Genomic DNA, 23,238 nt, shown 5'->3' with positions numbered 1-23,238 from the left:
GGGGGGGGGTCTCTGCTCCATCTCTGCTTCCTCACTGCCTTTCCATCTTTGTTCTATCCAGTTGGCTTCCATTACATTCCCTCCCCTCCCGTCCCCTCCCCTGAAGTCATTCAACTCCATCTTGCCAAGTCCAATGGCCATTTCTTGGTTCTCCTCTTCCTTGATTTGCAGCAGCATTTAGCACTGATGCTCACACCTCCTGTGGTGGGGTAACCCAGGTTTTCCTGGGTTCTCCTCCTGCCTCTCAGGCCACTCCTCTTTTTTCAGCTCTTCCTCCCTGCAACCACTAACCATTGGACACCTGGCAGCACAGCCATGGGATTTTTTTCTCCCTAACTATATTTACTTCCAGAGTTATCTCATCCAGTCTCATCCAGGCTTAAAATATGGTCTATATACTTCTCTCTCCCTAAGCTCCAGACTCATAGATCTGACTGCTTACTCCACATTCCACTTGGATGTCTTAAAGTCAACATGGCCAAAACATCACCCTCATTTTTCCTACCAAACCTACTACTTACTACTCCCACTTCTGGCCTCTAGTCTTCTGCTAGAGTTAATAAATGGTGCTAGCACCCACTCTATTGTATAATAAAGAATCTGACTGGCTTTTGTCTGGTTCCTGGGAAGGAGCCTCTATATTCTTGAATTTCTCAAGTGATAGAGGTGTTTGTTTTTTCATGAGTCCCTGGGACCACATATGAGTTTATGCTAACCAGCTAAAGCAGGATGGGGGCTGACCCCCAGAAAGACCAACTAAGGGGTTAGATGACAGGGCTTTGAGCCAGTCCCACCTCCAGGAAGGGGAGGGTAGAGAGGATGGAGATTGAGTTTAGTCACTCATGCCTACAAAATCAAACACCAATAAAATCTCAGTAGCTCAGCAGAGCTTGGTTGGTGAATAATTGATGTGTCAGGAGGGTAGACAGGTCCCTAGTGGGACCCTAACAGACCCCATCCTGTGCCTCTCTTCAGTTGGCTGGTTCTAACCTGTACCCTGTATAATAAAACTATAATTGTAAGTATAGTGCTTTCCCTAGTTCTGTGAGTCATTCTAACAAGTTATCAAACCAGAGTGGGTGTGGGAACCCACAAATTTGTAGCTGGCCCAACAGAAATGAGTTAGCTTGGGAACCCCACTTGCATCTGACATCTAAAGTGAGGCAGTCTCTTGGGGAACCATGTTCTTTAACTGGTGGGGGTCTGTGCTAACTTTGGGTAGTTAGTACTGGATTTGGATTTTGGCACCCCAGTTGGTATCAGAATACACCTCAGTCATCAGCCATGATTCCTCTCCTTCCCTCTCCCCTCACATGCACTATAAGAGTGGGTCCAGCCCTGGCCAGATGGCTCAGTTGGCTGGAGCATCATCCCTTAACACCAAAATGTTGACGGTTTGATTGCCAGTGAGGGCACATACCTAGGTTACAGGTTCACTTCCTTGTTGGGGCACGTAAGGGAAGCAACTGATCGATGTTTCTCTCTTTCTTCCTCTTTAAGATCAATAAACATATCCTCAGGTAAGGTTTAAAAAAAAAGAGTGGGTCCAATCAACTCACCCTTCACATGCACTCAGCATACAGGGGTCCCTTTTCCCACCTCCATGGAAGCTGTCCTGCTATAGGCCCATCCTCTCTCACCCGAGTTACTGTGGCAACCTCCTTCCTGGTCTCCATGCTTCCACCCATGTGCCCAGGGGGCTTCTGTTAAGGTAAGTCAGGCCGTGTCACTCTCCTGCTTGGATCCTCACATGCCCCCATTCCATCTGGAAGGAAGGCAAAGTCCTCAATCTGTCTAATACCTCACCTCCTTCCCAGACATCACTTCCTACCACTGGCTCCCTGGTCTGGCCCCTGCCGTCACAGGTCATCCATATTCCCCAGACAGCCCAAGCTCCCACTTATCTTAGGGCTATGCTTTTCCCTTTGTCTGCAATGTCCTAGGTTCTCATTCCTTTCATTCTAGTCCTAAAGGTCACCTCCTCAGAGGAGTCTCCTCTGCCCACCTTATGAAAAATAGCTCCACCCCAACCCGTCCCCTCCTCTCTCAACTCTCACTGGCTTTATTCTCCCCATAAGCCTTTATGGAACATCATACATGACTATAATTGCTTATCGCCCATCTCCCTTAGTAGAATCATAGTTCCCTGAGGGCAAAGACCATAGCTGCTTGTTTTGCTTCTGTGTTCCCAGTACTTGGCTCAATAAATATTTGTCAAATGAATAAATATGTGCTACCAAGAAAACTGGCCAGGTACAGGGAAAAGTTTCATACAAATGATGTGGTGTCCCATGGAATCTCTTGTTTTTCTGCTGGTTGTTATAGACTTATTTGCATTGATATGGAAGGAATCACAATAGGACAATATAATTTAAACAGTTTGAGAAAGAAAAAAACATGCTTTGTTAGCAGGTAACAAACAGATGCTCTGAAAGCAAAATGTGGCAGGCCATTTACTTCAAAAGTTACTGAGAGATTAAAGACAAAGAACACTACTGAGAAAAATGAACTGATCGTAGAATCTCCTAACTTGGGTTTTTTAGTATTGTTTCTTCCATTTATGAGTTTTGTGACTGAACAAGCAGAACCCTCTCTGTGAGCCTCAGTTTTGTTACCTGCGGAATGGGACAATGCTAATACCTCCTGGCTTGTGTCCCAGATTCACTGACAGGGTCCTCTGAGACCCTGAGAGGCAGATGGAGCAGACCCATCAGATGTTGTTTAGTTTACTCTTGTCTGAATCACCAGGGTAGGAAGTCCCAGGACATTTGAGCAAAAAATATAGAGTCAATACCAAGTAGATCTCTAGGAATAATGATTAATTGTCAGTCCCCCAGGGAAGGCATTGAGAGGAGATTTTGCTGAATCAGAGGAAAATGCTGAAATAAAGCTGCCATACATTGTGGGGCCAGGTTTTCACCATCATCCGTCCCCTCCACAATTCCAAGATCCTGGCGACCAGCCTGAGCCCTTGACACTGGGCTTCACTCCAGTGGCTTCTTTACCTCTCTGAACCTTGAAACAGGCTGAAAGATCCTGCCATCCCTGTCTGCTGACCTGCTGGGGTTGCTGTGAGTCAGAACCCCTCTAGGGGACTGGCGGTAGGACTACTGGGACTCAGTACGGATTGAGTTTGGCAAAATATCTCTGAAAATGTCCTCCTTTCTGCCCTTGCCTAAATCCAAAACCAGGAGTCATTCCTGGCTCTCTCTCCCTTTCTGCCCAAGTCTTGACTATTATTCTTTTCTGTCCACTTCTTATCACCCACAACCACCATCAAGGCCTCCACCACTTCTCACTTGAACAACTGCATCAGCCTCCTAACTGGCTCCTTTCTTGATCACAGCCATCTATTCACTCCATAGCAGCAGCCAGGGAAGCCACGGAAAAACAGAAATCTGTTCCAATCACTCCCTGATGATAACCCTCCAGTAGCTTCCAGATGTTCTTAGGCTAAAATCTAAACCCTTCTGACAATAGTGGCCTTGTAATGCTGTCCTTCCTTCACCTCTGGCCTCTTATCTCACTAGCACCCCCTTGCTCCCTGTGTTCTAGTGAGGCTAAGTTTCTGTGCTTCCAATGCTTCTTTACCACAGGGCCTTTGTACAGGCTTTGCCCTTTGCAGAAATGCCTTTTCCCCTTATTTAGGCTTCCCTTTTCTTCACCTTCATTTTGGTCCATCATCTAACATCTATGACATGCTCAAGTAGGTGCATTCTTACACGCCTTCCAATTTTCACCTTAAATAAGCACTTCCTTAAGGAAGTCTTCTTTGAATTTACCATTCCTCTCCCCACCCCATTAGGCTCTCATAGCCAACTGGCTTCATAGCATTCATCATGTTATAATTATTACTTTATTATCTGTTTCCCCTACTAGGCTCTAAGCTCCACAAAGGTAGGAACCAAGACTTCCTTGCTTTCTCCTCTCTTACCACTGCCATAGTCATAATAGGAATGTGATAACTTATAAAATTTTTTGGATTTACCCTGGAATCATATTTGAATCTCTTATGCTCCACCTACCTCTGCAGCCTACATCCAATCACTGGTTTCCCTGACATCATCTTGCCCACAGACACTTGTTGAGTACCCACTTCTCAGCTCAGCAGCAAACAGGAGATGTGCAGGCAGGCCCCCATGGTATGGTATGCCAGTGCTCTAACTGGGGGCAAGCCCAAGAGAAGGAGTGACTGACTCCCTGGAAGGGCAAGAAAAGCTTCAGGCCAGACAGTCTCTATGAATGGGGACTTAAAATGTTCTTAGGAGTTTGCCAGGTTGAGGGCGAAGCAGAGGAAAAGGCACAGGCAAAGGCCAAGAAAAATGAAATAGCACTAATGACATCTTCCCAAATTTTCCTCTGGAGTTCCGCTTTCAGAACTTATATCTAGACCCTCATCCCAGCACTCCTGCAAAGTCACCTAACTAGATTTTTCTGCTGTATTCCCTCTAAGCTCTGTCCTCATTCTGTTCTGCCTTTGCTCCAGAATCTGCTGTGGCTTCCTATTACCTTTCACCTTAAATCTAAGGTGCTTGCTTGCCCCTGGATACCTATCTCACTCTCTCCCTATCTCTCCCACCCTCACTGACTCTTTTTGTTATTACCCACTGACATAATCAACATTGCTTCCACTAGGCTCAACAATCACAAACTTCCATACCTGCCTGACTCATCCTGTTCCTTCTTTTTATCATTACTTTTATAAATCAAAATCCTTTTTTAGTTGATGCTACAAAAAATTATTTTTGAAATTTTGGTTATCGCATCCAGAAGCCTATTTGAATGGTTTAATTATTTATAGCCAACTCACTGCTTCTTAGCATAGAAGTGCATGAGAGTTTCTTAGTAAAATTAATTTTCGGGGGCTGAGCTCTTTTGCTCTGACCTTGAGTGGCCAATTTGCAATGGATAGACTCAGATAGGAAGGGCTGACTTTGCTTCTGGGTCCTTATGGAGAAGGGAGGTGCACTGCTTACATTAGATGTCTGCATTTTACCTCCTTGAGGACCCCTTAAAGGTGGGATCAATGTCTTCTTCATCTACATTCCCCTGTTCCCACTCCAGCTTAAAGTTCAGTGCTCTGCAAAATAAATGGTCACGGTCATCAGGAATAAGCTACCCCTGTTATGGGTCAAGTTGTGACCCCAAAATTCATATGATGAAGCCCTAACCCCAGCATATCAGAATTCAGAATATGATTGTATTGGAGATGAGTCTTTAAAGAGATGATTAAAGTAAAATGAAGTCATCAGGGTAGGTCTAATTCAACACAACTAATGTCCATGTAAGAAGGAAAGATCAGAGCACAGACAACACAGGCAGAAAAAAGAGCATGTGAGGATACAGGGAGAAGGTGGTCATTTAAGAACCAAGGAGAAGGGCCTCAGAAGAAACCAAACTTGCTAACACCTTGATTTCAGGACTTCTGGCCTCCAGAACTGTAAGAAAATACATTTCCCTTACCTAAGCCATCCAGCCTGTGGTATTTTGTTATGGCAACCCTAGCAAATGAATAACAGTTCTTTGAGAACCACAGTTCCAGTGACAGAAGACTATAACATTGACACTGGCTTTGGGGAAAAAAAAGTTTAGAGAAAAAGAACACTTTAGAATGAAAAGTGATGCTACATGTGGCTGACTGGCAAAATGTACACACACATACACATATTGGTGGGGGTGGGGAATTTTTTTCTTAACTAGCATTACTCTTTGTGCTAATATAAACAATTAACATTCCATTGTAGGACATTTAGAAAATGCAGAAAAGCGCAAAGAAGAAAGTAAGTTACCTGTTATGTTCCTACACTTAGATATCTATTTTGCCGATTTTCTCCTTCCTCGCTCGTCTCACTCTCTCTCGCTTTCTTTCTACTTTGCTTACTTATGCTGCATTATACCTATTTTTTAAAATGTAGTTAGGATTAATTTTGGCAATCTGCCTTTTCATTTAGTACTGGAATATGAACATTTCCCCATAAATTATTAAAAATTCACCTCAAACATCATATTCAATGGCTGCCCAGAACCTCCCACTATCTGCATGTGCCATGGCGGGGTCTCCCAAACCTCTGCTAGTGGACATTCCTGCTGTTTCCTAGTTTTAACTGATAGAAGCAGTGCTTTGATAAACATCCCTGTAGATCAACCTTAGTACCTGGCTTGGGCTATTTCCTCAGGGCAAAGTCACTAAAAGTAGAATTACTGGTTACTCATATTTTGAAATAGAATTTTTAAAAAATTCTTAAAATGTTCTACACTTTTGGGGCTGTAACAACTTCCTGATCACACATATTAAAAGATCCCCAGAGCCTATGTAGTAATTTTAGACAACTTTAAAAAAAGGACAGAGAAAGAGCAAAGAAGACCTAGATTATCTGGTTATAGTCAAGGCCACAAAGCAACATCCATCCCTGGCTACGACAAAGTTGCCCTTCGGGTTAGAGCCTGGTTACTTAGAAAGGGAAGGAAAGGAGGTGGTCTGGCTACAATTACAACATTGTGTGGGGAGGGTATGCATTTTACAGATTGGGAAACTGAAGCACAAAGTGGTATAGACACTTACTTGCCCAAGACTATACACAGTTTGGGAATGAAGCAGTCAGGACTGAAATTCAGTTTTGCCTGGTTCCAACAACCAAGGGTTTAACGATTACACAACACTGCCCTGGGGCAGGGTCTGTGGGGACAGGATGACTCCAGGACAGCTTCCCAGGTCCAGCCCTGATATCCTGTTCTGCCTTCTGATCTCACCGGCAAGGTGAGGTACTGGGTGTGCAGGGCTGGGAGGAGGCAGGGCTGGTGCGTGCCCTGGGGGTGCATGAGCCAGCAAGGCCCACCTGACCCCACCAGGTAATGGCTTACATGCCCATGGACCATTTGCTCATCTGGATCACAAATTCTCATTGACGCAAGAACTGTACTAGAACAGCCACAGTGGTGTGACAGCCTAGAGAAGAATGTAGTAGTGTGTCAGAGCAAACATATACAAATAAAAGGAGGAAGGATAAAAGCCTGTGGCAACAAAGTGGCAAAATTGTGAACCAACTGTTCTCTGTATTTCCCAACTTTTAAAAAAGTGATTTTGCTTTCACAGGCATATGGTGGGGAAAAAAAAGTCTTTGAAGTTAGATGGGCCTGGGTTCCAATTCGGCCCACCAGTTGTGTGACCTTGGGCAAGTCACTTCACTTCTCTGAGCCTTGGTGTCCTCACCTGCAGAATGGGGATTAGCGTTCTGTCTTGTTCTCAGGATGAACTGAAGTAAGAGATTCCCATCACATCTTTAGCTCTGTGCCTGGCACGGGGCAGGAACTCAGTAAACACCAGTCCCCACATAAATTAACACATTGCTGAATCCTAGAAATGCAGACAGAAGTAGACAGGGTTCTGCTCTGGAAGAAGTGGAGTGTGGAGAGGGAGAAGCAATTATATCTGAGGTGGTAAGTACCTTAACAAAGGGAACAAACCAAGTCCAGATTATTTTCAGAAAATAATATGGTTCTCTAGCTCATGATCACAGCAAAACCAGAGAAGGAGGCCACATTTGCTTTTGATAGGTCTTTAATGCTTCCCTAGTATCACCTTTCATTTCTCCATCAAAACTTACCTGTCCCATGTCCCAGTTCCCTAAACCCTGCTATCTGTTGGGATTAATCTGGTCAGATAATTTCTACAATGGGCATGAGTGCCCTTGGGTTGCTAGACCACTCCAGATAGCATTTGGAAGAAAAAAAGTAACACATGCTTATTACATAAAACTTGTAAAACACAACACCCAGATTGCCCATACTCTCATAACTTAGAAATAACCACTCCTAACCTACAGATGACATTTAGATGGGAGCTTTTAAACCTTCCCCATCCTCTTCCAAGGAGTGACACAGATGGTGGCAACTGGGGTGCTATGACAGGCCGGCGGGGATCGGGTGCTGAGTAGGGAAGGCTCTATCCTCTCAAACACTGGAGCAACCGCTCATTCCACCTAGGAATGGAGCCAGCTCCACACACTCACACCACGAGGGACAATTTCTCAGGCGTTGCTAGGAAAGTAGTAGCCCAGGGCCATTGGCAGAACTCCCAGGCAGTCCCCCAGGCAAGGGGGCTATGTCTCCAAATGTTCATTTGCAAATAGATGGACCAGCAGCCATTAAGTTCCCCTGACAGTCCTCTGCAGGCTCCCAGGCTGGGGCCCAGCCCTCTGCATAGTTCTCTTCCTTCTCAAATCCTACCCCTGCCAAAACCTCTCATGATGGTGTTAAACAGATACTAAAGTATGGACTGATATGAAGTCCATGCAACCCACACAGGAATATTGCTCTTTATCTCAAAAGGACATTTACTAATGCAAATGCACCTCTGTTTTGGTAGCATATCACACCAAGGTAAAGATGACAACACACAGGCTCTGTTGGGGACTGGGAAGGGGGAAAGCCAAACTGCAGCTTCAGATCTGCCTTGGGCTTCCCTCCTCCCCCCTGCTACTCCAGGTCCCCAGGTTTTTGGGAGTGGCTGCTGAGGCTCTGTGTTGGGAAGGGCATTAGGGAGGCTGAGGTGGTTGGGACAGCAGAGGTGGGAAGATTGGGAGTTTGCACAGACCGGTGGTTTGCAAACCACCAAGGGCTCTGGGGCCACTAACGGCGCTGAAATATGTACACAGCTGTGGCTGGGGATGCTGAGTCCCCCAGGTGAACCAAGGGTCCTGCTCAAACACTCACCTATGTCCTGGGCTGCTCTCAGTCTGGTTCCAGGTGTGGGAAACCTACAAGCAAAGGAGATCAGAGAGGCCCATCAGGGGGGTTTGTATCTTCTAGGTCACAAACTGGTGGCCAGAGATCAGATTTCAAATTCAATATTTAAAATTTAATATTTGAACTGATCTTAGTATTTAGAAACTGAGGGATTTCATGCAAAAGTCTCACTTTCTGACTCCTTTGGGGAGAGCTGCACCTCTGGGCCACATGCCAGCAGGATACTGATGGGTGGGAGCCAAGTGGGCTATGAATCTAGGCCCACAAGTGCTCCCCTATCCCAACGTGTCTACCCCACACCCCAAGAGTGCAAGTGTGCAGCCCCTGCTCTGGTGTCTGCCTTGGATCTGGAAACCTGGCATGTTCCCCTTTCAGGCCTGCCTGGGCTCCCACCCCATCCCTCCCTTCCCTTTTCCTGCTCCAGACATATAAACAGAGAAGTCAGGAGGGAGAACAACACCAGGACCATCCCTTGGAGAAAACAAGGGAAAGAAGACTGAGTCAGACTCCAGACAAAGTTTGGATGGGGAGACCTGCTACCCCCTCTCCAGGGTCCCTTTCCAATATCCCTGCTCTGCGGTGAGGGTGCTGAGTCAGACAGGGTCCTGAGGGTTTAATAAAGGACATCTTGACAAAGGTGTGGGCAAGAGGGGACCAAAAGTGAGGGTTCCTTTGCTACTACCCCTAGTCTGGAAGGGGGTGGGAGGAGGAAATGATGTCCAGACCTAGGTGCAGAGACGGCTGCATGGAAAAGACCCCTGACAGTTGTCACCTGTGGTCAAGGCATGCAGCCAGCTCAAGGTGACTCTGAGGGAGAGAGAGAGAGAGCTGAGACACTAAATATCTAAATATCTCTCCCCACTCACTCTATATCCTGCCAGAGCTCCACATTGGTCAAAGTCAGCAAGAAGCCAGAGGGAGAGAAAGGGCTATGATGTATACAGATCACCTCCTGGGGCGCAGGGTGAGGTGAATAGGGTGGAGAGTGGGTCTCAAGGGGTAAATGATGGATGGCCAGCACAATGGCCCTGCTCCTGTGCCTTCTTCACCCATAGGAGCCATATCCCTTAGAACCCAAAGCAAGGCTAATTAGGCCCTCCCAAGTGTCAGGAGCTCAGTTCCACCCCAATTACTACTAGTTGGTGCTGACCCTTCCTGAGCCTCTGTCCTGCTCACCTGAACTGAACTCGAGTTTTCTGCCCCATACTCCAGTGCCTAACCCTGTCTCCAGCACCTGGAGCCTGGCCCAGGCCCTGACTTCCCCTTATAGCCCCTGCCTATTCTCTTCTACTGGACACTTTCAAATTCCTCTCACTATGGAGGTAGGCTGTCCCCTTCCCAGAAAGACAGCCTGGCCCAGAGTTCCCAGAGATCTGGAAGCAGAGCTGCAGGGAACCCACAGGCACAAGGCTGACACAGCAGTCACAGGATGCAGGAAGTGGCCAGGAGCTGAGAGCTCCCCTCCCCAGATCTCTTCTGGGAAAAGCACTAGCCTGACAAAAGGCATCCATGTGCAGGGTTTCATGGAACCCAGAGTCGAAGTGACCCAGGAGATCATCTGCTCTGGTACATACTTTGGACAGATGGGAAAACTGAGGCCAGGGGATAGGTGGGGCTTTCACAGGCCACACAAGCGAGAAAATGGCAGAGCCAGTGCTTTGTCCACCAGGCTGTCCCTTCCTCCTGGACCAGGACACATGAGGGCCAGGCTGTGTCAGGATACTGATGTCATGATGTAGGCACTGTTAAGATTCCCATGTTATAGATTAGCAAGTTCAGTCCCTGGAAGTTACCTAACATGCCTTAGACTGGCACAATTGGTGAGTCTGGAGCAGAGGCAACAACACTGACAACAGTAATAATATTCTTGCCCTTCTACATTGCAGGTGACCGCACCACACACCCTGGATCCTCTTACAGGGTGTGCCACTCTAGCATTGCCAACTAGTGTGCTTTCTCTAGGCTGGCCCTGTACCGAGGTCCTCGAACACCCTATCCCATTGTTTGGCTTGTTTCACTAGAGAGTTTCTATTAACTTTTCCCATTTGGCTAAAACATGGAATATTTTTATATGTATTATATATAAACTATATATATAAAGTATCCAGTCTTATTGACATACAACTGACATATAACATTGTGTAAGTTTAAGGTGTAAAATGCATTGATTGATATACATCATTACTACCATAGTGTTAGCTAACACCTCCATCACATCACATAATTACCATTTATTTTTGTGGTGAGGACATTTAAAATCTACTTTCTTAGCAACTTTAAGTATGTATCTAATCAGGTAAGGTTAGCCATGTGGTACTCAGAGGCCTTCGGGCTGTTTTGTTCCACATACTCACTTTCTGACCCTTTGTGGGCCTCTTCCTGATGCCTCAGGATACATGAGGCAGAAAGCTCAGAATTGGCCATCTGTCATACCCAGTACCCTTCCTGTGATGTTTAAGGGGTCTCCCTAGTCTTGGGTGGGCCTGTCTGCTCCCCACCCAGGGCCCTGGACTCCTGCGCATAGTAGCAAGGTCCTGGGCTGTGGGCCGCAAGGCCAGTGCCCTTTTCTTCCCCAGTAGGGACTGTTGGGATGAGAGATTGATGAGCGATCTGTCCTCACTGGTGAATTTTTAATTACAGAAGAAAAGAGACCCCAGCCCCTGGCCCAAACCAAGAACTGTAAGCAGGGTGCTTCTTGGGTATCACTGACAAAAGCTGTCCATAAATAAAGGTGAATGGTTGAGATGGGAGTAATTGGTGGAAAAACTGCCAGACCCCCCAGCATGGAAAGTTCTGGAGTGACATAAGTATGAGTAAGACCAGGACTCATAAAGGTCTTGGGCAAGTCCAGGCATCGGGGCAGTGGGTATGGGAGCCTAGGGGCCATGCCAGCTGTCACTCTATGATTCTTGCCCTTCTACATTGCAGGTGACCGCACCACACACCCTGGATCCTCTTACAGTCAACAAGCTGAGAAAGGGCTGAGCATGGAGCATGGTTACCAGGCAGGGGCCCTAACCCCAGCCTTGGAGACACAGGAGAGACGGGCCTCAGGTCATTGCCCTAGGAGAGCAGGATACCTGGGAGACTATCCATGACTCAGTTCTGTCTGATTCGGAAGCCAGACACAAAAAGAGAAATGAAGGCCTGGTTTCAAGTCTCTGCATCATTAACAGTCCATATTCTCAAGCAAGTCACTTCAACCTCCTGAGCCTCAGTTTTCTCCTCCGCACTAAGGGGTTAGAAATAGCTACCAAGTGATGAAGGTAAAATGAGAAGATTCAAGGAAAACAATGAGCACTTTGCCTGGCATGCAGTGAGTTCCTGATAAACATTAACTGTAAACAAGGAAGAATAAACCACCAGGTCTGCTCTCGATTCACTTATAAACCAGTGGGGCTCTCACACTGGCTAAAAACAAAACTCACAAGGAAGAACAGAGAAGCATAAAATGACATTACAAAACACCCATGGTAAGAATTTGGGTGAGGGATCATTTTGACTTGGGGGCTACAGTCAGGGGAGGCTTCTGGGAAGAGAGGACCAGAAAAATACATCTGCAAGTGCCTGCATCTTTTGTGAGTTCAGGGACTAATCCCTCTGGTGGGAAGCCTTCCTCAGCCTGAAATCCTCTTCTGGCAAATTGGGTGCCAGTGAGTGTATGCATCTGATTCTCAGTGGTACTACTGTTTAGTCAATAAAGTCATGAGTCATTGGCACCCACAGGCCCCAGGCTTTCCAGCTCATACCCCACCTCCTCCAGGAACCCTCCTTAGGACTACTTCATCCACATGGACCCCACTCTTCTCATTGCCACTAGCACTCAAAGCCCAAACCACACACCCTAAAGAGCCTTCTTGCAGGGGAGGAGCCCTGGCCCCTTTTCCCTGTAAGACATTAGGCAAGTGCCAGCCACTCTCTGAGCCTCAGTTTTCTTATCTGTGAACAAGGGAGTTGGACTAGATTGGAGTTTCCCAGAGTGACACTGGGGAGCACTAGTCTTTTGAGAGGCTCCTTAAAACATGACACCATGTTTCATGCTGGAGCCTCCACCTTCCTTGTAGATTTCACAACACAATGAATAAATACATCAAGGTTCTGATAAGTCCTGTAACATAGAAACCAGCTTAGTTTTGTTTGACTCAGCATTTCCTAAACTACCTTGACCTTGGAACATTTCTTTCAGTAACGTCTATTAACAGACCACAAAACTAGCATTTCTTAGAACCCACTTTGGGAGGGAATACTAGCCTCAAAGATCTCCCAGGTACCTTCATGCTCTGTCAATAAGGAGATTTAATAAAAGTCTGGGTTGTGGAATTTCATCCTCTCAGTAACTCTTCCAAAATGTCTGCTTCATTTCTGGCCAAAACGTGAGGGTGCCCTCCTCCAGCTCCCACAGCAGTCACCATGCCTGGATCTCCATCATGACAGCCCTTGCACTGCAGTCGTAGGCATGTCTGTCTCCTTCTGCAGTGGACCATAGGCATTTAGGGAGGGACCATGTCTGGACACTGATGTGTCCCATGGCTCAACAAGTTCAGTGCCTGAAACACAGTGTGTGCTCAATAAATATTTTTGAATACGGGAGTGTGGTTTACATATTTGACAAGTGGTATGGTCATGGCATATACCAAGAGGGACACCACGTATGAATAACCTACAGGGCTCTCCTGACCATGCTTGTTAGTCAAAAACCAGTCTGGTGGAAGAAAGGAAGGAGGGAAGGAAGGAAGGAATTGCAAGAACTGCATGAGAGTATAACTATTACCTGCAAAGGAGAAGCACTTTCTATGGCAAAGTCCAAAGCTGTGTTTTTACCTTTTCCCCCTCTGGGCTTTTCTGGCTTGGCTCTTCAGATCTGGAGTGGGGGTTGAGGGCTACAAAGACCATCCCTCCTCCCATGGGCCTCAGCTGGAGCCAAGGCCAAATGAGAAAGTGGGCTTTTTTGTGTCCTCAACAGAGCTGGCAGCAGTTTTAGTATTTCAAATATCCTGAAATCTGAATCCAGAATGGAACATTTTTTTGAGTAAATAATACCCTTGATGTCAGTCTTGCTGCAGCAAGCTCAACAGCCCCCAGAAACCCAGAGGCGAGGACGTGCAGGGAGCCACCAGAACACAAGGGTGAATCAAACCCCAGATCTTCTGGTTCCATCCACCAGACCACCTGCCTTCCAGGGGTATGAAGATTTAGTAAGACACTTCAGGCATTGGCATATCTAAGAGGCATATTTTTTTTCTGATCATACCTAACAATGCCATAGGAAAATTCAGAAAGTCCACACCCTGGGACCTCCATACTGTTGTGGGCTCCAGGGACCCTGGGTCAAGGGTGAGGAGTGGTGGAGACAGGATGAAGAAGTCTCTTGGCAGGTAAGGTTAGATTAGAAAAGGTAAGATTAGAAAAGGTCAGAGTCCTCTCTGAGTGATGGGCAGCACCTGATGCCTGCCAAACTCCCTGATGGGCTGGCTTCAGATTTCCATATTGGTTTCCCTCCTCAGTCAGGATTTGAAGCAGATACCACCGGGTTTGAATTACAGAATCCGGCTGATGGCTTCCTGACCCTTCCAGGAGGCTTGCAGGGGAGGTGTGAGTTCTCAGGAGGGGCCAGCCCTGGGGCACATCCAGAGGGCTTAGAAGGGAGTGACCAGGACAGTGTCTGACATGAAGCTTCCTTCAGGGCAATTTTCCCCTTTGGGGGCAGGACTGGCATAATGTGGAGAGCAAGGCCAATAAAATGGCATTGGTCTGATTAAGATAGTATAAAGTATATAAAACAAAGTAGGGTTACTTATGTCAACTAAAATGGCTGTCAGTTAGCCATGACCCTTTGGTTCAAAAGAAAAATTACCTAAGTCAGAGTAAACACAACTGGCAAGGAGACATACTTAAGATATCTGCCCATGTGGTCAGAGTAGCCGTGTCTGCAGAGCAGGACCACCCATAGACAATCCCTGGGCAAATTCCCCACTTGGCACCAGGGGTACCAAGGCATTTATTGAAAAGATCCAGAAGGGTGGAGTACACCACTTCCAATGTATAACAGGCAGGTTCTAGACCACTGCTGAGACAGCCGAGCCCCACATACCAGAGTGCTGCTCCATGCCATGCTGATTTCCCTTGGCATCAGCCGCTGGGGGCTCCTACTGACTGAGGATTTTGTCTGCCCTGCTGCCCACCTGGCTCCAGAGACCCTTCCTTGCAATATGCTGACAACTCCCTTGACCATCATGCTGTCTCCTGGACCTGCTGACTAAGACTCTGGAACTTGGGTTGGTTATCCCCTACTGATTGCTGTGTGTGTGTGTGTGTGTGTGTGTGATGTTTCTCTTAGATTGTTAGAGTGTGAGTAAGATATTAATGTATGTTGATGTTCTACTTTGAGTGAACCTGCATTTAATAAAAGCTGAGTAAAGAGTATAGTCACTGTGTGTGACTCTTGTCTATTCCTTGGTGTTGGGCTGCTCAGCAGGCAGCTGGTGGAGAAGCTGTCCTGCTGACTTACAGGAAAGACTATATCATGAATATATGCTCCTGACACATCTATGCTTGGGACACTTAGGGGTGATCCTTATCCCCACCATCACCTCATAATATTGAGGCACACTGCAGGGAAACCATTCCAAGGGGAGAACCCTTAGTTACCTTGACCATCTCTCCAACACTTGCCAAGGCTAACAGGTCTTTACTGGTGGGAAGCAATGCCTACCTAGGATTTAACAACACTAGCAGTTTGCCTCCTTTTAAAAAATTATTTTTACTGTTACTTTCTATTTATGACAGCTGTCACCATATTTTCCCATTACGGTGGCAATAAGGTTAATTCTAAAATTTATTTAGGTAAAAAAAAATGTGAGCTCATTTGAATAAAGAGATTAAGTACTTTTTAGTGCAGGCCAGGTGACCTAATCTACCGGTGTGGAGGGACGAATGTGAATGATTGGAGTCTTCGAAACATTCGTCCAGTCCAAACACAGATGGATACACTGAGTCCAGAGGGGAGGGGTCTTACTCAAGCCACACAGCCAGTTAATAGCAAGAGCTGGAATGAAGAACTCGGGGTCAGGGTCTCCAGACTCTTTCTGCCTGTGAAGCCCAACTGTGAACACTTCCCTTAGTGTGGTCCTTTCTCACAGTGCAGGGGGAATCTGGCCTCATAGCTCTGCTGCCTTCAGGGTGCTGGGAGCTCTGCAGAGGCCACAACTGAGCCTTATTCATTGCTTTATCCCAAAGACAGTCAGGAAGTTGGTGATCAATGAGAATCCAGTAAAAGGGAAGGGTGGGTAAATGGGTGGGTGGATGGGTGGGTGGAAGGATGACTGGAGAGACAGATGGAGAGAATGGAGATGGGTGGAAACATGAATAAATTGTTTGATGACTTAGGGAAGGAGTGTTCAACCTTTGGCATCTCTGGGCCATAAAGGAAGAAGAAGAGTTGTCTTTGGCCACACATTAAATACACAAACACTAATAAAAACAGAAAAAAATCTCATAATGTTTCAAGTAAATTTACAATATTGTGTTGGGCCGCATTCACAGCCATCCTAGGCCGCATGCAGCCCATGGATCACAGGTTGGCCACCCCTGATTAGGGTCTCTGTCCTCCTTTCACCCACCCACGGGTACTTCCATTCTGTTAGAGAACTAGCAGAATTTCTTTAAGACAAAAGAATTAATGGTGAAATTTCAGATACCACAATAGATTGGTAGAGACAATCTTCCCCATCCCCATTTTGCCAAGTGAGACCTTGAAACAGAGGTGAGTGACACTGGCCAGGAAGCCCAGAGCCTCTGCTTCTCATTTTGTTTCTGAAACTCACTCTCTGACTTTGAATAAACTCCCTCCCTTTCCTGGGTCTCTGTTTCCCCATATGTAAAACAAGGGGGTGAGTCAAATGAGTTCTACTACTTTAGTATCCTGTGGCCACTGCAAGGCCTTCCAGAGGCCAAAGCCTCCCCAAGCATCCCTGATGCTGACTATAGGCACTGAATCAGTTGGATTTGGCTTCTGCAAAGTGGTATGCTGAAGGCAGCCAGTCAAGCCACCCCCTAAGAACAGAATTAGCAAGGGGCTCTGTCTTGCTCTGCCTTTGGAACCAGTGTATACAAAGAAGAAAACATCAGAATGGCTGGGACATGAGGTCTAGTCCCCAGTCTCCTAAATGATATACCTCTTTGTATATAAAACTGCCATGTACAGGGTATGGACAAACCACAGGCGAGAAGACAAGGGAGGGGCCAGAGGGAGAGGCTTAGAGCAAAGGCTGCTGGGTCGGCCAGTCCTAAATGCAAATCCTGCCCTTGTCATTTCTTAGCTGTGAGACCTTGGGTCAGTTCTCCCCATCTCCCTGAGCTTCCTCATCATCTTCTAAAATGGGGGACATAGTAGCTCTCCACTTTATTGGGTGGTTGAGAGAACTGAAGAAAATGTACATGGTTGGGGGCCCTACAGATGTTAGCTCATCATCCTTCTGTTTGTGAACTGCCGGAGAAAGCCTGGATCTTGTCCAATAGGATTTTCCCCAGTGGACAGCACGGGGATGGATGTTTGCTCACCTACTAAGTGTTTATTGAGCACCTACAATGTTCTAGGCCCTCTCCTCTGCTCTGGGAACTCAGTGGTGAGGAGAGGCAAACCCTAGTGTCTGACCTCACGGCATTTAACATCTAGGAGAATGGGTGAGAAGACAGTCATTTACCAAGTGGTCACTCAAATAAATGGAAAGTGTCAGGTTTCATAAAGAGAAAAGTAGGGTGGAGTGGGGCTGCATTACAGCGCCATTTGTTCCTGGACAGGGTCATCAGGGAAGTGACTTGAGTTGAGACCCAAAGGATGTACAGGCTGTGATCAGGGGAAAGTGTTGGAGGTTGGGGATTGGGTCACAAAAACAGAGGTTTAGCAGGTACAAAGGCCCTGTGGCAGGAAGCACACATCACATTCAAGGCTCTGAGAGGAAGTCAGTATGGCTGCAGCAGAGAGTGAGGGATAATGTGATGTCAGGGAGCCAGGGATGCTGGAGATGTGGGCAGGGGCCTGACTGCCAGAGTCTCATGGGTCTTTTTTTTTGTGTGTGCATGTGTGTGCACTTTCATGGGAAAAACGGGAAGCCAATAAAGGGCATACAGTGGAAGGGTGAGAGGTCGAGTCACTGTGATGTGGAGAATGGATGTAGAGAACCCAGAGGGAAGGATGAGAGCAGTGAGGCAGCCATGTCACTGTCCAGGCAAGAGACAATGGTGGGCCAGATAGGGTGGTGGCAACAGAATGGACAGCAGACAGGAACAGCCCTCATCTAAGCTTTGGCATATGCAGGAAGTGATGCCTGTGAAGTCCACTAGGACTCCTCTGCCCCCTTTCAATGTGGTCCCTAAGGCTGTAAAGCTCAATCTCAGCCCCATGGACCAAGGCAGGCCTTCCCCAGAGGCCTCGGCACAGGACAACTGCCTTGGAGTATGATGTCCATGCAATAGTTAAGACAACTGAAATGCTCATCCACAGACTTTATAGTTCACAACCACCTTTCACAGCCTTTATCATCTTTGATCCTCAAAGCCACTATCAAGATGAGAGAACTCCAACCCCCAACCTCTTCTGTGACTTTCTTTTAAAGAATAAAAACAATAATAATCATAATAACTTTGTGTTTCTGTATAAAGATACCTCATTTCATATCTCCTGTTGACTCATTAACATTGAACTCATGACCAAAAAGCACTATAATGCATGCCTGAATGAAGCTCATCGAGCACACTTATTTTCTCTGTAAGATACATCATAGACTTCTTGGCTTAGAGCACTAGACAGCACTGCATTTGGGTCACTTTAAACAGCAAAATCAACAACAAAAAGTGCAAAACTGAGGGGGGAAAGTGGTACCAAGTAGAGTGCAAAACAGCATACTTGTTTCTGTATGAGAGCTGAGGCTAGAAGGCAGAGTGACACCTCATCTGATCTCAGCTGGGAACTTGCACATTGGGTAACTCAAAATTTTCACTGCCCTGCACACATTTGCAAAGGGCTGTGAAAGCTCCGTAAGTATGGATGTGGGGTTACATATAAACTCAGCAAGTAGGAGAATTTAATAAGTACCATGGAATCTCTGAAGAAAGACAAATAAATGTATTTACTGTTCATTTGTTGATTTGACACATTTTCATTGAGGGCCTCCCACGTGCCATTTGCCCTTTGGGTATTGGGGGTGCAGAGCCTGATCTCATGGGGCTGAGTGTGTGCTACACATCAGGGACTGTGTAGCCTCGCCACATGCATTGCCTTGCCCCATCATCCCATGGTGGGGACTTATTTTCTGGAGGAGATGGAGTGTCCCAAATGGGAGGTGGCCCAGGAGGGGTAAAAAGCAGAGGCATTTCTAACAGCCTAGTTCTGCACCCCTAGGCACATCCTCATTCTAAATACTGATTTCATACCAGATATCTTAAAATCCTGTTCATTTCCCCCTTCTTGCCCACTAAGCAGTTCAGCTCACAGACTATATTAATCTGTGGCATAAATTAATTTAAACAAAATATTGCCAAGCAATGCAAGGGCAGAAATCCTCTTACAACCCACACGCAATCAATGCTGTGCATGAGGGAGGGCTGAGCCTTTTAGTGGCTGATGTTAAACACCCCTGAATCCTGGAGCAGTGAGTCCAGGCCTGGGCATAGGATGAGCCCGAGAGCAAAATGACCATTTGCCACAATGGGGGGTCCAGGTTTCATTGTGAGCCTCTGGATCATCATAGATGACAGAGGATAGCCCTTAAGTGCTAGACACTGTTTAGTGAAAACCAGCCCCAAAGACTGCATTTAAGACTTTATAAAGCAACTTCATATCCATTGGATGATTCTATTTCCCTCCAATGGAGAGGTAGGCAGTGCTATTAGCCCAGTTTAGGGATGAGAAAAGCGAGGCTCAGGGGAGGAGGAGTTACTTGGCCCTTGTCACACAGCTGGGCAGGAGGCAGAGTGGGGATTTGATCCCAAGTCTTTTGTTTACCAATGGCACAGTCTTTTAATTACTTCCCAGGTTGAAAAAGAATGATTTCTTCCTTTAAGTTGACTAATTCCAAGTGGAAAAATGTGTTTCAGAGGAATAAAGATGCAAAGGAGGAAGTAATGGTTTCTTGAAGAGACCCTAAGTCAAGTGGATTACTTTTGCAGCCCAGCCCTGCCATTTATCAGCTGCATTTCCTGGAGCAATTTACTTCTTCTTTCTGTGTCTCAGCTTCCTCATCTGTAAAACTGTAGAATAGTAGTACCTTCTTCTGAGAGTGGGTAGAAGGAGTAAATGAGTCAATACTTGTAAATTGCTTAGCACAGAGTTTGCCATGAAGTAAATGCTATATAATTAATTGTTAAAATTTAAAAATTAACCTGGGCATAAATCAGAAGGGGAAAGCAATTGCCAAATCTGTTGCTATCCCAAATTTTATATTCCTTAATCCGGTGAACCACATGTTGATTTGTTGTAATTAACATTACTGTGAATAGCCAAATGACAAGTCTGCCTTTCCTACCTACAGGAACTTTAAGTAGAAATAAAGTTGTCCTACAACTCTGCATGTAAATATTGTTAACCCATTTTATAGATGAAGACTCCTGATGCTCAGAGAGGTGAAGTGACTTGTTCAAGGTCACACAGCTGGTAAGTGGCAGAGTCAAGAATCAAATCCAGTTCAATCCAGCAGCAAGGCCTATGCTGTTAATCACTCTGCCTCCCATTTAATCAGTGACACCCAAACTCCTGCTGATACTGGCTCCTGGAGGGCCAGGCTTTGGGAGAGAAGGTCTTTGCCAGGGTCTGTGGACACAAGGGACAGATCGCATAAAATGAGAACCCTCCAGCCCCTCCCCTAGCCCTAGTCAGGGCCTGGCAGCTCGAGGGGAAAAAACCTGCATCTCCAAAAACCACGAACGATGGGCTTTGCCTGCCTTAAAGGGGAGGCGTTGGGTTCCTGCATTCTGAGCCAGAAGGAACAGAAATGGCTCCATGTCCAATGGCTCCATGTCAGACACAGCTGCAGGACTAAAACTGCAGGACACTCTTCAGAAGGTGCTAGAGAATTTAACACGACTTGCTGTTGATTTCCCAGTTTGTTTCTCATAAAAGAAGTTTCTGGAGGGCTGTATTTCTCACTCTACACAGTTTCAGCCACAAGCTAAAATATTGTTCAACATACAGAAGAGAGAATGGACTTTGAAGTTAATGTGAGGCAGGTCCATGAGGTCCCCTGCCTGGGTCAGGAGATTTGGGCTCAGCCACTATCTTGCTGTGTGACCTCAGGAAAATCCTGTCCTCAGTGTCTCCTGAGCAATGGGCAGCAGCCAGGGGTTGAATCCAGCCTGCAGATGATTTTTTGTTGTTGTCTTTGAAAAAAAATTAAAATTAGGAAAATTACATAGACAAGTGTAGATTTCTGAATTTTCTTAAAAATGGGAATACCTGGCACTGGGACCCCATGCTCCCACAAGGTGAGCTGTTGTTGCCATCAAGTGTGACTGTTCCCTGACACAATGAGATGGCACCTGGGTCCTTAATGAATCAGCCTGGGACCTTCCACTACTAGGTGCTGATTATTTTAGTACTTTTAGTTATATATTCTGTTACTTGCAGGCAAAATGCTCCTGGTGCAAAAGGCAACTGAGGCGATGTGACTTGCTTATAGCCAACTCACTGTTATCTGCCAGTGGTGGCTGCATGGTAAGACCCTGGTTTCCATGGTTTTAATATCTATCATAACACTGTGTCCCCAGGTGACTCTGCTGGGGCCACGTCCAACTCAGCCTGGGAGACATCCTCGGGGGTGGCCTCCAGGCCAGTGCCCAAACCACAACCAACTAAAAAATCTCCCCAATACTAAAAATAGCCCCTAAAACCTTCTCTCTGTGGCCTTGAGGAAACATGTTTTTTGGGGTCACTATGACATAAAGAAAATATAAAGTGCTCCGTTGGGAGCCTCCAATTAAAGGTTTTGAGGGCTTAGAAGGCTCAGCACAGGCCATTTGGAAAGATGGCCTGTCTTCATAGAAGAAGACGATTGTCTTTTGTATCCTAAGCCCATGTCAGACCAGCCAGGCCATTCAACCCAGAAGGACCTTGTCCCCCAAATACCTCCTCTGTGGGCCCCTTGGTGCCAAGAATGCCACATGAGCAGGTCATGCCTGTGGTGTAAGGTTTTGCCCTCTGCCAAAACAAATTGCTCTACTTTCCCAGGAATGAACTTCAGATCACTTAGTCAAGGGGCAGGCTTGGTCAGGGAGCCCTGCTAGTTGTGGACCCAGGTCTTTTGTCAGGAAGCTGGGAGGTTTCAGTTGGGTGTGTAAGGGAGACACAGAAGCATGTTTGTCAGTTTGAGTCTGGCATAAAGGAAAGGGTGATGACCCTTCCATGTTGTTTCAGGACGCTTGCATGGAAACTAGAGGGGGACAGGCCCTGTACAACACAGGACAGGACCTTCCAACACTCACAAGATCAGACGGTGAATGTCCACAAGTATCAGCAAGTATTCACTGGCCCTGGTGTGCAGGAGGCAATAGGGGGTGGTGGGGATGGTGGGGGCTTGCAGAGTGGCCACCACTAAGCTCAGGATAGCCTGAGCTTCTAAATTTTTAAGAGAAGTTGGAAATCCAGGTTTTTCCATGACATCTCCCAATTTGGGGGATGGGGTAACTAATTACAGTTTAAAACAGTAGGCGAGATAATGTAATAAACACAAAATTAAACATGTGGTCACAGAATTAGCCTGCAGACCTCCCAGTTTGGAGGCTCTGATTCAGAGTTTCAATGGTTAGAAGTGTTGCAGGCCAAGTAATCAGGAAGCAGCTCCACAAACCATATGCAGTTCCCTTCCCTTCACTGATGACATCTGAGAACACCAGACAGCACAATTAACTCTCTGGTTGTGAGGTGTGTGCGCACAGTGGTGAAGTTTCTCCATCTCACCCTTGTACCATTTGTTCCTGTATCCTGAGACTCTGAAGCCCACCTGTGCCTTCCCCCTGCCCTCTCTGTGTTCTGAGCACTGGGCATTATAGGGACAGACAAGAATCAGAGGCTGCTCTCTAGTGTAGTCTGCCATGATTTAGCCCTGGTGGAAAATTCCACCAGCTCCTCTTTGGTAGCATTTTGCATGCAGTGACAGCACAGTAGCCACAGGCATCCTTCCATAAAGCCCTGTTCTTCCTTGACAAGGATGCACCCTCTCGGTCACCCTCATCAATTTCTGCCAGCTTTGCACTGACCAGGAAAGAAAGGCCAGCTTCTGTAAATGGTCCCCAGGGGGTGTTTTACTGAACTTCTCTGGCCTCAGCTCAAAGAGATTCCTGATGGCTGGGAAGCTATGGGGTGGCTGTTAAAGTTACTCCCAGGTCTTCCTGCTGGCTTCCTTGAGACATGGGCAGGGGTGGAGGACCCCTTGGAGCCACCCAAATCAGTGCTCTGGTCTTCAAAACTTGCACAAGTCTTCAGAGACACAAACTATACCACTT

At 46.6% G+C, this 23,238-nt stretch overlaps 1 protein-coding gene across 8 annotated transcripts in view; it reads right to left on the bottom strand.

The window, feature by feature from the left end:
- ATP2B2 (ATPase plasma membrane Ca2+ transporting 2) overlaps window positions 1–23,238 on the bottom strand; it is a 450,624-nt gene that overhangs the window by 291,305 nt on the left and 136,081 nt on the right. For all 8 annotated transcript variants that reach the window (XM_036030810.1, XM_036030815.1, XM_028517969.2 and 5 more), the window contains exon 2: window positions 8,713–8,756. The gene's annotated coding sequence lies outside the window, so the exon portion shown is untranslated. The remainder of the gene's footprint in view (window positions 1–8,712; window positions 8,757–23,238) is intronic.

Source organism: Phyllostomus discolor, chromosome 7, assembly GCF_004126475.2.
Source record: "Phyllostomus discolor isolate MPI-MPIP mPhyDis1 chromosome 7, mPhyDis1.pri.v3, whole genome shotgun sequence".
NCBI lineage: Eukaryota > Metazoa > Chordata > Mammalia > Chiroptera > Phyllostomidae > Phyllostomus > Phyllostomus discolor.
The sequence above is the reverse complement of the archived record's forward strand: the minus strand, read 5'-3'. Positions and strand labels throughout refer to the sequence as shown.